This window comes from Grampus griseus, assembly GCF_964374135.1.
Source record: "Grampus griseus genome assembly, chromosome: 18".
Classification (NCBI taxonomy): Eukaryota; Metazoa; Chordata; class Mammalia; order Artiodactyla; family Delphinidae; genus Grampus; species Grampus griseus.
This window is the reverse complement of record NC_139012.1, coordinates 65,656,592-65,662,312: the sequence shown is the minus strand read 5'-3', so window position 1 is coordinate 65,662,312 and position 5,721 is coordinate 65,656,592.

Sequence of the window (5,721 nt, the reverse complement as noted above, 5' to 3'; positions counted from 1 at the left end):
GTCTGCCCCAAGACGTTTTTTTCCCCAGTATAGACCTAATCAGAATAATCAGGTTATGTCAAAAAAGTTTCCAGTAAAATGGTTGTCTCTATCTTTTCCAGTGTTATTGTTAAATACTAGCCACTGTGGAGTCGCACAGCCCCCTTGCCTGGTAGTCTTAGCTGAGTAAACATTAACACTGTTCATTTTCCCCTTGGAAAAATGAAGACAAACAATGGGAAAAGATGTAACAAATGTTTTGCAGCCTTATTATAAATATTTTATGAGTGAATCAGAGAAATTAAAGATGAAAAGCCCACTGACTCTTGCCGGTACCCTGAAGTCTACTGCTGTATACTTCTAAGTGGTTTGTCTGGTCTAGTTTTTAGTGACTCAGGTGGTAGGGAATTTACCACTTCCCTCAAAGCTGCTTTCCAAGTGGAGACTATCTGGCCTGCTAGGAAAGTCTGACAAATCCCCCTGCTTTGTTCGATTTTCTCATTAGTCTCATCTGATTTGGCCCGTTTAGTTGCTCATCTTTAGTGTCTTTAGAGTCTTCATTGTTTCCTATGAAACAGTGTGTTTTTCGTTTCTTTTCTTTTCATTTAGCCTTTCTCTCTTCACTTTTTGCCCGGAAGGGAGCAAAGATTTTTATTTTTTGCTTGTGGATAGGTGAGCAGTAACCATCATTCAGCAAATTCACAACAGCAACCACAACGTGAAGTGATCACTTACCATGTCAGGTGTCGTGTTAAATACTTTGTATACGTTATCTCATTTATTAAGTACCTACTATTCGCCAGATACCAGGAATGCAAAGTTAAATACGATCCTACATTTTTGACAAAGCTTATAATGTACTGGAGGGGACAAGCATTCAAACAGGTAACGTCAGCATAGCGTACCCAGTACATGGGGCTGTCTTCAGAGTATTGTTGGGACATGGAGGATGTCCAGTCCAGCAGTGAAGAGAAGGGGACAAAGGCAGAGGTCAGGTGGGGTGGGAGGATGATATCCCAGAGGAGACGAACTCTACACCGAATCCTTAAAGAGTTAGAAAGGGCGTGTGAAGTTGGAGAGAAATTACATAGAGTTCAATGTTTTTAAGTTGAAAATCACGAGGATTGTTGGGAGGTAAGCTAGTCCAGCATCCGCTTGTAGAAAACTCTGTATTACCTGGTGTGAAAACCTCGGACTTTGCTTTGGATTTTAAGCAGGGAAGTGACGTGACTGCCGAAAACATCCAGGAGTGGGGGCAGGAGATGGTGACTGTGGATTCTGTCCTGGTGAGGTGCAGTGAGTGTTGAGATCCCAGGGTCAGGTTAGCTGTTCTTGGCTGGAATATATTTAAGGCCACCTGTCACCTTTGACTCTAAGTAATCAAGTCCCTTCTGAATCTCTGCTCCAGATACCTTGATACTGAAAAGCTGGTAATGGAGAACACATATTTGCTGCAGCCAGTGGGCTTATGTCAAGTGCTGGTGATTTGTTGACAATTATCTAACAAGTTCTGAGGAAGACTAACTTTCTCTTGATGGCACATGTGAGGTGTGATGGGAGAGAGATACAAACTACCGCTTCCTAAGCATCCACTCTGTGCAAAGCCCAGTGCTACGGGCATGAACGTTTATTGTGTCAGCAAGGTGGCAGCAGAAGGTCAACCTTCTGGAAGTTAAGCAGTCCTAATCAACACATAATGGGAAACAACCACTTGCAGCAGTGATCCTATCTAAGATCACTTAGATAGGATCTAAGAGATGAGTTGTTTCTATTTTCCCCACAGCCTAAAAGTAATAGATGATAAAAGAAGCCTAATACTTGAGGTCAGTATCCAACTTGGTTAAGGTGATTATGGTATAGCCTCAGGATAGAAATGGCACTAAAGGAAGCTTCAATCTGATAAATTATACTGTAACAGGCTTGTCTGAAGTAGTAGAGAGATAATGTCTGTCTGAAGTTTAGAAAAAGCGGGATAAGGCAAAAGGTCTCTATCAGGATTCATTCAGAACATCCAAGGAAAGGAGTGACTGCAGGTAGCTGATGTGTGCATTGCCATCATTGGGTTTCTAAGGGTCTAGAAACACAGGATGTTCAGGAGCTTGGGTTAAATTGTCCTCCCAATTATTGAACACGTTTTCTGGAATCTGAGCTCATCAGATAATCTCCTTTGTATGAGCAGAGATGGAATGGGACAGTGGTAAACTGTGGCCTCTGCATTCAGACCCCCTGGGCTGGTATCTTGGCTCTGACCCTCAGAAGCTATGTGTATTAGTTATCCATTGATGCATAACAAATTACCCTGACCTAGCAGTTCCGAACAATAAACAGCTCACAGTTTCTAGAGGTCAGAGATTTACGAGTGGCTAAGCTGGGCAGTTTTGGCTCAAGGTCTGTCGTGTGGTTGCTGTCATCTGAAGGCTTGACTGAGGCAGAAGGACCTACTTCCAGGGTGGCTCACTTCCACGGTGCTGGTTGTTGGTCTTCCCACGTGGGGAGAGTTCTGAAGATGTGATGACGGGGTTTCCCCAGGGTGAGCAATCCAAGAGAGAGCTGGGAAGAAGGGGCAGTGTCTTTCATCCTAACGTAGGAAGTATATTCCATCACTTACACCACATTCTACTCATTCGAATTGAGTCTCTAAGTCTGGTTCAAACCAAGCGAGGGGGAGAATTATGTTCCGCTTTTTGAAAAGAGGACCTTCCAAGAACTGTGCACACAATTTTACACCATCACACTGTGTAACCTTGGGCAATTTATCTAAAATCTCTGTGCTCCAGTTTCTTCATCAGTAAAATAGAAATGATATTAGTATCTGCCTTATAGAGTTGTATGAATAAAACGAATTAGTGGAAAGACCTTGAAACAATGCAGGATATATGATAAGTGCTCAGTAAGTATTAGCAACTGTTACACTGATGACTAACTCTATTCCAGACCCTCTAGCCTGGGATGGAGCTAATCTGGAAGCAAGAGGAATGTATGCTGGCGCCAGTCATGGGTTCCCCTTAAACTGATCCTTCTTACTAGCAACAGAGTTATCTCCACACCCTGCTGTTGGGCTTTGATGAGCCTCAACACTGTTCTTGCCTATGCTGGGGATTCAGGACAGGCAGTATGTTTACTTCTTTGTTATGAAGACGACTTATTATTTTCTCACCAGAGGAAGTGGTCTGGAAAGGTGTCAGCCAGACTGGGTGATTTCTCAGGTTCAATGGCATGGTGGTGAGGAAAACCAAATGGCATCCAGGGGTCCTGCTGAAACCAGAGGTATAAATCTCAGCTGAGCCATCAGGAGCCACCCAAGAACCCTTAAATAGATCCTGTCAGATTCTTAGGGTGGCTTCCCTGAGGAAAAGCCTCTCCAGAGCTCTGTCCTGAAGTCACCTCAGAAAGCTGTGTCTCTGACATCACAGGAAATGGATCCAGGGCCAGAAATCACTTCAAAATTACCCACCTCGGTTCCTGAGAACTGAGCTATCAGGAAAAAACATTGCGGGTTTGTTCAATAATCCGGCTTCCAAATAGTCCTTAGAGGTATTATCCTAGATTAAATCAAATTAATAAGTATTTATTAGGTATCTAGCATGAGTAAGTCACAGTGTTGCCTAAACTGGAAGAAACTTTCTGAAGGCCAAAGAATGATTAGCATTTTAACCCATGTCGGATCTTAGAAAGATTAATTTGCTGTCTGCCACAGTCAAATTCACAGTGATATTCCAAGACCATGTGTCAGGAAGTTAAATAAGGAGAGAGTTTTGAATTTTTTACTTACAAACACACTGTTCAAACTAGAAACCCAAATCACTACCTACTCGTCACGGGAGCAGCCCTCACACCAGCAAGCTTGCCTTCAAAAAGAGAGAAGAAGAAATTTGATAGGGTGTACAAGCCTCCCAAGTCTGCTAACTAACCAAATTAAAGTTAAAAGTTCAGAACTTTTAATATATAAAGCAACATAATGACTTGTTTCCATGGAAGGTGAGACCCCCAGGAAGCAGAAAAGTCACCCTCAGGCATGCATGCCCTGGGGCTGACCCTCTCCTGAAAGAAATGTCCCTTCTATTCAACGTGGTATCAGGGTGAAGTAATTTATATATTTTAATACAACAAATGAACATTGCTATTTCTGGTCGGGTATTCATATTAATGTAGTTTCTCAAGGTATTACGCTTTCAGCTAATTTAATAGAAAACTCAGCTTCAGGATGAATATTTGGAAAATTTACATACACTCAGATATTACTTAGGGAGTTCTGAAGCTATTTGGACATAGAATATTATGATCAAGTGCTAGCACAGAATTTTCAGGCAAAATTGACCTTCTTGAAAATGGATTATACATGACATAATTTCCCCTGGTGTTTATTCCCATGAAAGGATGCCACACAAGGAACCAGGCAGAGACACAAAGAGAAGAGTCTTTTCCCTGCACAAAAGTCTACCCAAGAAAAGGCGGGGGGCCCCTCAGCACCACGCACAGATGCGTGGCTGTGAACCACGACCCCTCTTTTCTTCTCGGAAAATGTTCTCCAATTAGACGAGCACGCGAGGTGAACTGCTGCTAACTAAGTAAAAAGTTCGTTACTTTCTGCAACAGTGAATGCCATTGAGTTATACCAGCGATGCCGAATTCTTTTTCCTCCGAAGGCCCCATTTGGCCTCTAAATCTCTTTCACAACACCCCACCCCCCCCTTAAAAATGTCTCCTATTCACTGGGAGGCTCTCATCCAAGGGAAATAGATGGTGGTGAAGGACCTGGGGGCCGGGGACGCTGAGGGGAGCTGCTTTAGAGAAGAGGGGGCCGTGAGGACCGCTCCCCACAGAATCCATGGTTGCTTATTAGGGTCGGAGGACGCTTTTGGCAAACATCAAATTAGGACCAAGCCTTCACCCCAGTTCACTGGAACGTGCAAATTTGGTTGACAGGTTAGAGAAGAGAGGTTTTAAAAAGTTAAATTCTTTTCCCTGAAAATGTGAAATGACTTTGTGCCGTAGAAGAAAAGTGGTAGCTAATGAGAAGGACTTTTTTTGTAGCATGAGAAGCAAAGAGGCTGGAAGAGAACTATTTCATATTTTAGATGCAGTCTGCAATAGCTGAATAACCTTCTTCTTTTGACTCACAGCTTCACACAATGCAGGCTTTCATCACATGAAGAGCCACAGCAGAGAGTTTTGGGCCATTTTCTCTTTTTATTCCTTTTCTGAGCCCTCCCCCTTCCCCACCTCCATTCCCCCGTTTCCTCTGTCTGGGTTTGAATAGTCGAAGTGTGCCCACAATATGTATGTACTAGACACATTGTTACCTCCCTTTTACTAAAAGCACCTGGCGGGGTCACCAGCCTCCAGAGCCCCGCGGTGGAGTCTGGCTTAACTCTTTGAGTGACAGATGTCCAAATATATGTTACAATGATTTTAACAAATATTAGAAACAGACTAACAAACCCATGAAAACCTAAAAAGAAAATCGATCCTGTCATGGTTTGTTCAGTTTTATAATTTCCCTTCCACTGTGCCTGGCTCTGGTGTCCCTTTCCCTTAGGTCCTTAACACGAAGATGTGAATTTGTTCTTCCCCGGCTGAATCGGTGGGATGGTTCATTGCTTTTAAATCTAATCCTGACAATATCTACAGACTTTGTGGTCACAAAACGAGCAACCACACATATGTGGTAAAGGGAAAAAAACTCAGTACCTATTATATAGCAAAGCATAAGAATAATCACATGCCTTGTATTTCTAAAAA